This window comes from Propithecus coquereli, unplaced genomic scaffold (assembly GCF_000956105.1).
Source record: "Propithecus coquereli isolate 6110/MARCELLA unplaced genomic scaffold, Pcoq_1.0 Scaffold39, whole genome shotgun sequence".
Taxonomy (NCBI): domain Eukaryota; kingdom Metazoa; phylum Chordata; class Mammalia; order Primates; family Indriidae; genus Propithecus; species Propithecus coquereli.
This window is the reverse complement of record NW_012149618.1, coordinates 1,894,061-1,903,922: the sequence shown is the minus strand read 5'-3', so window position 1 is coordinate 1,903,922 and position 9,862 is coordinate 1,894,061.

Sequence of the window (9,862 nt, the reverse complement as noted above, 5' to 3'; positions counted from 1 at the left end):
TGGTGGGAGGAAAGGCAAATAAGGGCATCTGTGGCAGAGGAAGCAATATGTGAAAAGGAAGGAAGTCATTAAAGGGCTTGGCTCAGGGCTGCCTGGTACAACGGTACATGATTCTTGGAGTTGCTGTTCACTGTTTATGGGAATGGCACCTCCTGGAATTGTGCAGTGCACAACCCATGAAGCTGCACACAGCAGCCATGCCTGTCATGGGCAGGGATGATAAGAACTTCGGTGTGACTGGAGGGCAGGGTGGGTGGGGTAGAGGAGCAGGAGAAGCCGGATTCAAAGATGGAGCAATATAACTGACTCAGCCTTTGTCAGAGACTTACTTTGAAACTCCACCCCACCCCCAGCCCTCCCTTACTAGATGAAGGATTGTACAAGCTTCCTCCTCTTGGATCCCTCACCCCTCTGAGCCAACAGGGCTGCCACTGAACTGGGGCCGAGGTGAAACCCCAAGCCAGGAAGGAGAAATGCTGAGCACGCTCTGGCTTGTCTTGCTACACAACTCCGGTCTCAACAAGTTGAGGAACCAACACCCCGTCCTTCCTCTATTTTGGGCTTCCTCTCTTGCTTGCAGCTTCAACATACTCCTTTGCTGGGAAAACTGGGTAAACCTGGGTGGGAAGCTGTGCCCCACCTACCTAACCCCTGGGTTTGTGTTACTGAGTCAGTGGGAGTGGTTTCTGAGGGCACAAGAAATGAAAGAAAAATCCCAGGGCTCCCAGGTGTCTTGCCCATGGCCTGCCAGAGCAAGGGGTAACCCTCTGAAAGACACCCTTTGAGTTGACACTCTTCGTCTCCCAGTCCTCATTATATTTCGTACGTATGTGTGTCTTACATGCCTGTGACAGACATTAAATGGTTGAGGTAGGGCCCCCTGTTAGGCCAAAAGGAGCTATCCACTCTGTCTGAGAAGGCAGAGTCTCTTCTGGCAGTTAAGGTTCATGTTCAAGCTCTACCTTCTTTCCAGTTACCTGGACAAAAGGCACATCCCTTAAAGTAGAAACTGAGACCGATGGAAGGGTTCCAAAAGGTGGCAGAATGAGACTCTCTCTTGGCTCTGGCTACAAAGGGAGTGTAGCTCTGGAGAAGTGAGTGGTAAGACGGCACCTCCCCAGAGAGGAGACAAAAGCTAGGACAAGGAACCTGGGAAAGGTGCCCATAGGTGCACCAGGGCTCTGGGACTAGAGTATATATACTCCATGAGACCAGATGCCAACTGAAAATTTGTGAGCCCTGGGACTAAGTTATCTATGGTATGAGTAGAAACCTTTCCAACCTAGCTTTTGGGCTTATTTTTCTGTTTGTTCATGAGATCCGTTTTAAATCAACCAACAGAGATATACTGCATACTTACAACGTGTTCAACAGTGGCTTAGGCCTATTAGGAGCAGAGAACGGTAGGCACAAGTTCTTCTCTCAAGGATGCTTCTAACTAACTAGACAGAGAAAAATGCTTGTGAAACTCCTAAGGAACAGTACAACTGATGTGATTTTTGTTTCTATTTTAAGCCACAATTAAAATTAGCATGAACTCCCTGAGCAGACTCCAGCTGGGCAACAGTGAGAGTGTTAAGCATCCCAGGAGGAGAGGAGGAGCTATCCTGGGACTCAAAATTCTTTCCAGTTCACCCGTAAGTGTTGATGATCCATGGGAGAACTGTCAAAAAAAACTCTAATATTCCTGAAAAACAAATAACCAAGACAATGAAAGATCTTATCTACTTAAATGCTAAATTATGTGGTGCAGCTAAATGCTAAAGAGATCCACAGGTATCCAAGAGGGTCTTGGTGCTCGATAAAGTCCAAACCCTGCTGGACAGGGGCCCAGAAGAAAGGTGGCTTTGGTTAACAGAGGAAAGGCACCCTGGACAGGTGGACAGTGGGGGGAAAGGCAAAGAAGTCACCATCTCCAAAATCACTTTCCATTTCTATTGAACTTTAGAGTTTCAAAGAAACGTCACAGCTCTGATCTTTTGTGATCTTCCCAGCAGCCTTGGGAACATTTGGCAGAACAGAGATTCCCACTCAGAAGGAAAGTGAGAACTGAGACTATCTATTGATTTTGTTTGTTCAACATCCCTTTCCCCTTCTTCTGCAATTAGAACCCGGTTTCCCTGGGGAAAGCAGATCTCCTCACTCTCACACCAGCCAGGTCTGACTCCACCCAGACTCCGGGGTGGACACAACCAGGCTTGGCCCCTACACTGGCCAGGAGTTCAGAGGTTGGCATGTGACTCATGTAGGCCAGTGAGGCTCACATCCAGAGCCTTTGCCAGACGATTTGGGATGAGAATAAAACCAACCTTTCTGAGGAAAGCAGAGCCAAGAGATCATCTCCTTGTGATGTAGTTTGGGTCCTTAGCTGTAGCTGTGCCTGAAGGTCGATTTATCCTAAGATTTTTGTGAGGTGAGCCATTACGGTTTCCTCCTTATTTAAGCCCATTTGAATTTGGTTTCTGTTACTTGCTATCAAGAGTCCTGACTAACTCAGAAGGCTTAAACAATCTATTTAAATTCACATGGTTAATATATGACAGAGAAGGGACCTGATCAGGGGTTTCACGTTTCTGATCCTGTGCTCCTAGACGGAGTGAAAGGCCAGAGGGGAGGCAGCGTGGAGGACCGCGAGGCCAGTCTGGTGGGGCCCGACTGTCAGATGTGCTGGGGAAATTGGGATCTCAGAAGTTTCTTGAACAATTTAAAAGAGGAATTTAAAGAAGGTAATGGGTCCTGGCAGTATTCTGCGTTTTGTTTTTGTTTTTGTTTGAGACACAATCTCACCGTGTTGCCCAGGTTAGAGTGCAGTGGCATTATCACAGCTCACTGCAACCTCAACCTCCTGGGCTCAAGCGATCTGCCTGCCTCAGCCTCTCAAGTAGCTGCACCACCACACCTGGCTAATTTTTTAATTTTTTGTAGATGGGGTCTGGGTACATTGCGCAGGCTGGTGTTTAACTCTTGGGCTCAAGCGAGCCTCCTGCCTCAGCCTTCCAAAGTGCTGGGATTAAAGGCATGAGCCACCGTGCCTGGCAAGTATTCTGTTTCTTAACATGAGGGATGGTTATAGCATGTATTCACATGTATTCATTCTATGTCACGCTCATATGTTTTGTATGTACTTCTCAATAAATACATGATGTAATTCATAATTCTTAAAAATGAAAAAGAAAATAAATAATGGGGTGGTGGTGATCTGCAGAGTGGGATAGAGAAACAAAGGAAGCTGGTGTTGAGATCGGGGCTTAGGCCAAGGAAGGTATGGGGGGCGGTGGGAAGGGCGAAGGCGGGTACCCATGAAATGCACCTCCAGACGATGGCGATGATGGCAGGGACTGGGTGGCTGAGAGTGAGAGACCTAGTCAGGGCTATTAGTGGGCTGTAGCTACATTTTGAATTTATCCTAGTGGGAATGTCCAAGCTGCAGGTCTGGAGTATCACTGGTTGGAAGGACAGAAGCCCACTCAAGCTACTCAAGGCAGGAAGCTGGAAAGTAAAAAATGGAGACTCCTCCCTCTATAACTTTGGGGCACACATGGTCTTCCCTCTTCTTCTTGCATCTGGGTCTTCTGCTTCCTCGCAGAGAGGGCAGACCTGCTGGAGCGCCCTGGGGATCCTGCGGGGAGAGAGCCTGCTGAGCAGGGTGCACCAGCTGGACAGGGTGCCCCAGAGGTCTGGAAGCCATGAACCTGGGTCACCGCAGGTGTGGTGTGGGCAAGGCGTAGCATCTGTGTTCAAGGAAAGCAAAAGAAAAGAGAGGCTGATTTTAGTTTGAAGTGGGGAAGCAACCATGTCAAGTTCTGGGAAAGAGCAGTCCTGGCATGGAAGAGGGGGTGAGAAGACTTTGCTGGCCAGTGACATTGTCTACAGGACTCTTCCTTTCAGGCTCCAACAGATGGCCCCACCCGTCTCCCTCCCTTCTTCTTCCCAGCCCCCTACAGCCTCCTTTTCCTCCCTCTAACTCCTTCAAAGGTGCCCGTGTTCCCTGACTCACCTCCTCCCCATCCGCCCTCGGCGCCAGGCCTGCCCTGCTGCAACTCCTTAGAAATGCGCTAGCAAGGTCTCCAAGCGCTGCAATATCCGGACAACAGATACTCTTCTGTTCTAATCTGTTTTCATTCATTTGTTGTTCCTTCATTCATTCATATCAACACATATTTGTTAGGTACCAACTCCTCCCCCGATGCTGGGGATACAATGTTGCACAAGATCGGTGCTGCAGAGGTTCTCTGTAAAGGCGAAGTGTGCTTCACCCTCTAAAGCACCACACTGTCATGCAGCCACGCTCAGCCGCACATGCGCACACGTGCAGGCACGTGTCGGCAACCTCCCCACATCCTCTGACTTGGGACCCAGCTGCCGGGCGTGCGACCTATGTGGGACGCAGACAAACGGGAAGGAAGCTGGGCCAGTAGCAGAAGGAAGCTGAGGAGGAAGACAGGGCAGACAGCCTAGAAGGGGCACCCCAGGATACGCTCATCAGCCGCCTGGCCGTTTGCTAGTGGCCCAGGGAGCACGTAACTCTGAATGGCGAGCACCCAGCGGGGAAGGGCACACCGCCAGGGTCTCATGTTCTAGGCCACTTTAGGCAACTCTTAAGGCAAGGCCCTTCCCAAAGGGTGAGGGAGGGCCCCAGGGGCCTGGTGCCAGCCTTTCCAGAGGCCAGCAGCCCCAGGCACATGCCTGGCACCCCGTGCTCCTGGAGCATGCTGCTCCAAGAACTGCCCCTGGAGAGGGGCGTCTCTGGGCAGGACCCTGGATTCCAGGCAGGCTGCTGGCCCCCTACAGTGTAAGTAGCCAGCCAGCCAGGGCTCCAGCTGGCTGACTGCCCAAGGGTTTCCAGAATCTTCCTTTCTTTGTAGAAATCTTTCTTTAAGAATCTTTCCTTCCTTTCCTAGGCAATTATATAACAAATAAAGCATAAAGAAAAGAAAGAGAAAGTAGAGGGCAAAAGGGAAGGGAAGAAGGAGTAGGAAAGGAAGGAAGAGGTGGAGGACAGCATTTTTATAAAATATAGCCCTGATTGTATTATTTCTCTGCTTAAAAGCTTTTAATAATTTTCTGTTGCTCCTTAGATAACCACACTCCCTCCCCACCCATGTCCCCCTCCCACCCTGCCATTCCAGCCTAATTGGGGTTCTGGGGCCTCCTAGGATATAACCACAGTGGTCTGTGGGAAATTGCCCCACAGGGTCATGGTAACTGAGACAGAGGTAGCACCCTAATGGGCCCATCATAAGGAGCATGAGGAACTACACAAAAGGGGGTTTTAGTCCCAGCTCTGTGACTAGGACACAAGAGAATCATGTCCCATCTCTGAGCCTCCTTTCCCTCATCTGTTCAGTGGCCAAGGGGGACAGTCCCCTCCCTGCCTACCTTGCTGGTTACTGTGAGGCTCAGATGAGATAAAGAACCTAGAAACCTTTTCTAAATGATCAAGTACTGAACAAATAAGGCATTGTTCCCACTACTGAGTAAATTACCTTGACAAGTGTCAGAGGCCTGCCCCTTTCATCTCTCAGCGCTTTTCTTTCTAATAACTCTTTGGGTCATTACAGCACTTTAAGCTTCTCAAAGTACTTTTATATATACCGTGTCATTTGCTCCTGACACCAGCTCTGTGCGGGTGGCTGGGCAGGGCTGCCCCTTGCTGGGCATATAAGGGCACAGGCTCAGAGGGGTGAAGTCACCACGAGGCCCGGCGTCACGGGGTACACTGTGGCTGAGCCAGGCCTGCGCTCAGGTTTCCCGACTGCAGCTCAGCTCGGGACCTGCTCCCGCTCCTGGGGCTTCTATGCTCCCGGCACGGACCAGCTGTTGTTCTCTTTGCATTCTGACCCTTCCGAGCGTACAGATGGGATCTTCTTGGGGGGATTAACTTCCCCAGAGCAATTAGCATGGTCTTTGGGTGGAGCTATTTCAGCGTGCACTGGAGCCCTTGCCAGCAAGACAGGCTTGGGTTTTGAAAATCAACTCTATCCAGGCTCATGGGAGTTTGCCAGTCTCCTTTGTCACTCTCTGTGTCAGCGGCCAGCCAGCGGCCAGCCCACAGGTGGTCATTTTGGACCATTTTGGAAGCCTTCCTTGAGATGCAATTCTAACCACACAGCACTCCACAAACACTGTCTGGTGGCGCAATCTCGCATCCACCCAGCGTTATCAATACCCAGTGCGCTGGGTTAGGGCCAAGGAAACGCACGCACGTTTCCTGACCTGGAGTTGCTCGCAGCTGGAGAGACAGCACCACAGGGGAAAATAACAGCAAGGAGCTGTGAGCGCCCTGGGTGAGGGACACTAGCAGCTCAGGAAGGCAGAGATCTCCAGGGATTGGGAGGCCCTGAGGAAGCTTCCTGGCTGAGGACACCCCCAAACCCCAAGTCCGTCTCCATGGCAGAATGAAACATTCTTGCTGTTCGTGAATCACACCAGGAAACCACCCATACGACATTCCAGGATGCCAGAGCCAGGACCTTGGTCCGCCTGCTGATTGATGGTGAGTCAGGGGAAGGGCACCAGACGGCCATCCGCAGACGCAGGACTTTGTGCCTTGCTCTGCACAGGAGCCGAACAAGGCAGACAGAGTCAGGTGCTTTTCCTGTCAAGGTCAGATGCCTGGGAGACCAGAGTTTGGCCCCAACCTGTGTCTCCTGACTTTACGCTATAGCAGCCTCCTCTCAAACTGGTGATGACAGCGGATCATTTAACAGGCAATGCCAGGCAGGCCCTGGGAAACTCAGTCTGGGATTTAAGAAAGAGCAAAGCTAGAACGTTCGTGGGCCAGGCTGGCAATGCCTGCATCTTCATCTCACCCTCCATTTCCTTTTCCTGAGTCACAGAGGGGCTGCGCGAGACAGAAAAGAGTGTTGGGAGTTGTTCATCACAACATACATAATGATTTTTGAAAAATCAGAGACAGCCTAGATGTGAAATAATAGGGAGCGTGATATGAAATAAATTGTGATCTGAAATAAATTATAAAGCTAGGTAGCCATTCCAAACAAGCAACACAGCTTTTAGAAAACAATATAGAAGACTGTCTTTGTGACCTTGGATTTGAGGAAGAGTCATTAAGCAAGACACAAAAAGTACCAAGCAAAAGCCAAGACCGATGAATGCATCTGCAATTAAAACTAAGAAATCCTGGTTACAAAAAGGCATCATGAAAAAAATGAAAATCAAGCCACAGAGAAGACACTTACAATGCATATAAGCAACAAAAGGTAAAAATCCAAAATATAAAAGAAGCTTATAAAGCAGTAAGAAAGGCAGGCAACTCAGTAGAAGAATGAACAAAGACAGGCAATTCACAGAAGAAGATGTGGAAATGCCAATAAGCATATGAAAAGGTGTTCAATTTTATTTGTTATCAGGGAAATAATTAAAAGCACCAGAGATACCAAATACTTAGAAACTAAGAATGACATTACTTAGTGTTGGTGCTGATGTGAAGCAACTGGAACTCTCACACGCTGCTGGGAGTGCGAATTGTCACCGACTTTGGAAAACAGTTTGACATTATCAACTAACGTTGAAGATATGCATTCCCTACGACCCAGCAATTCTACTCCTACTTATGCACCTGCTATGGTATGTCTGCATCCCCCCTAAATTCATATGTTGAAATCCTTTCTCTTTTGAGAGGGAGTCTCCCTGTGTTGCCCAGGCTGGTCTTGAGCTCCTGGCCTCAGTCAATCCTCCTGCCTCTGCCTTCTGAGTAGCTGGGACTGTAGGTGAATACCACTGTACCCAGCAAAAAAAAACTTTTTTTTTTTTTTGATGGAGAACTTGCTATGTTGTGTCGCCCAGGCTGATCTCATACTCCCGACCTCAAGCAGTCCTCCCACCGTGGCCTCCCAATATGCTAGGATGGCAGGCATGAGCCACCATGCAGGGCTATGAATGTTGTTTTCTATAAGATTTTTTTTTTTTTTGAGATAATCTCACTCTGATGCCTGACGTAGAGTGCCGTGGCATCATCATAGCTCACTGCAACCTCAAACTCCTGGGCTCAAGTGATTCTCCTGCCTGAGCCCCCTGAGTAGCTGGGACTACAGGCTCACACCACAATGCCCAGCTAATTTTTCTGTTTTTAGTAGAGACAGGGGTTTTGCTCTTGCTCAGGCTGGTCTCAAACTCCTGAGCTCAAGTGATCCTTCCGCCTCAGCCTCCCAGAGTGCGAGGATTACACATAAGCCTCTGTGCCCAGCCTATAAAATTCTTTAAGTGCTGTTTCTATGTACCATTCACTTTTCTGAATGTGTGTTTTATTTGACTAAACTGTGTGAAATTGCCAGTATTCGATCATTTTTAACCTATAAAATGGCAATTCATATGATTCCACTTAATATTTCACGATAAAACTCATTTACATTAAGTTAAGCAGACATTCAAAATGATGGTTGTGAAGGCTATTAACAGCTTCATTCACAATTTATTCATTCAGCAAATATTAATATCTCCTGGGGGCTTATCATGAACCAGGCATATGTCTAGGCACTGGGTTTCAGAATGAAATTCTCTCGTGGTGCTTGCAATCTACTGGGAAGACAGAAACGTAGATAGAGAAACATCTAGAATGCATATTGTGGAAAGTGCTATGATGAAGAATAAAGCAGAGTGAGGACACAGAGAGTGATGAGGAGATATTTTAGGCAGCATGGTCAAAACACAACTGAATGAAGTGAGGGAGAGAAACCATGTGCAGGGTGGGGGGAAAGCTCGCAGGCAGAGGAAAGAGCAAGTGCACAGGCCCTCCGTCTGGAATGTTCTTGGCAGGACCGAGAAACAAGGAGGCCAGTGTTGTTGGCTCCGGGTGAGGGAAGGAGGGAATACAAAGACAGGAAACAGGAGAAATACCCAGGGAGCTGATCACGTAAGGCGTATGTGCCCTGGCAAGGACACTGGATTTTATTCAGAGAGTGATGAGATGCCGCTGGAGGACTGAGAGCAGGAAGCGGCATGACCCGATGTATAGTTTAGGAGGAAGACTCCGGCTGTTCTGTGGCAAAGGTGGAACAAGGGTGCAGCAGGGATTCCTGATACAATACTTCTTCAGCATCCAGGGGAGAGAGGAAGGTGGCAGGGACTGAGCAGGTGGCAGTGGTGGTGGCATGAAGTGTTTTGGAGTCAGGATCCGTAGAACCCAGATAGGATTTGTTGATGGATTGCATGTAGAATAGAGGAAGAAAAGTCAATTATGTGGAAATGCTAAAAAAGAAAAAAAAATTAGGAGACAATTATAAAGTATGGTCAAAACTGTTTTTAAAATATTCTTAAATTACTTTCAGAACAAGAAACTTAAGTATAGCAAAGTAGAAGGAATCTAGTTGAGGAGACAGCATATATTCATAGATGGATGAATCTCACCTTAGGGAATGCAGACGCTAATGCACGTAGTAAAATTGCCACAGAAGGTAAAGAAAGGAAAGACCCTTGGGGACTGGAGGAGGCAGGGAAGTCTTTACTGAGGGGGCAGGAGTTGAAGCGGGTGTAAGGAAGAAGGTGGGGTTAGTCCAGGGTGGAGGCGGATTGAGGGCTGAGCCTCAGGGCTCAGGACAGAGTGGTGGAAAAAACACCCTCTTTGGAGTGGGAGAAATTAGGCTCAAGTCCCAGTGCTGCTGAATTAATGTGAGGATTAGATAAACTATCTGGGCTGGGCACAGTGGCTCACACCTGTAATCCTAGCACTCTGTGTGGCCAAGGCGGGAGGATCGCTTGAGGTCAGGAGTTCGAGACCAGCCTGAGCAAGAGTAAGACCTCATCTCTTCAAAAAAATAGAAAAAAATTAGCCAGGCGACTAAAAATAGAAAAAAGAATTAGCCAGGTGTGGTAGCATGCATCTGTAGTTCCAGCTACTCAG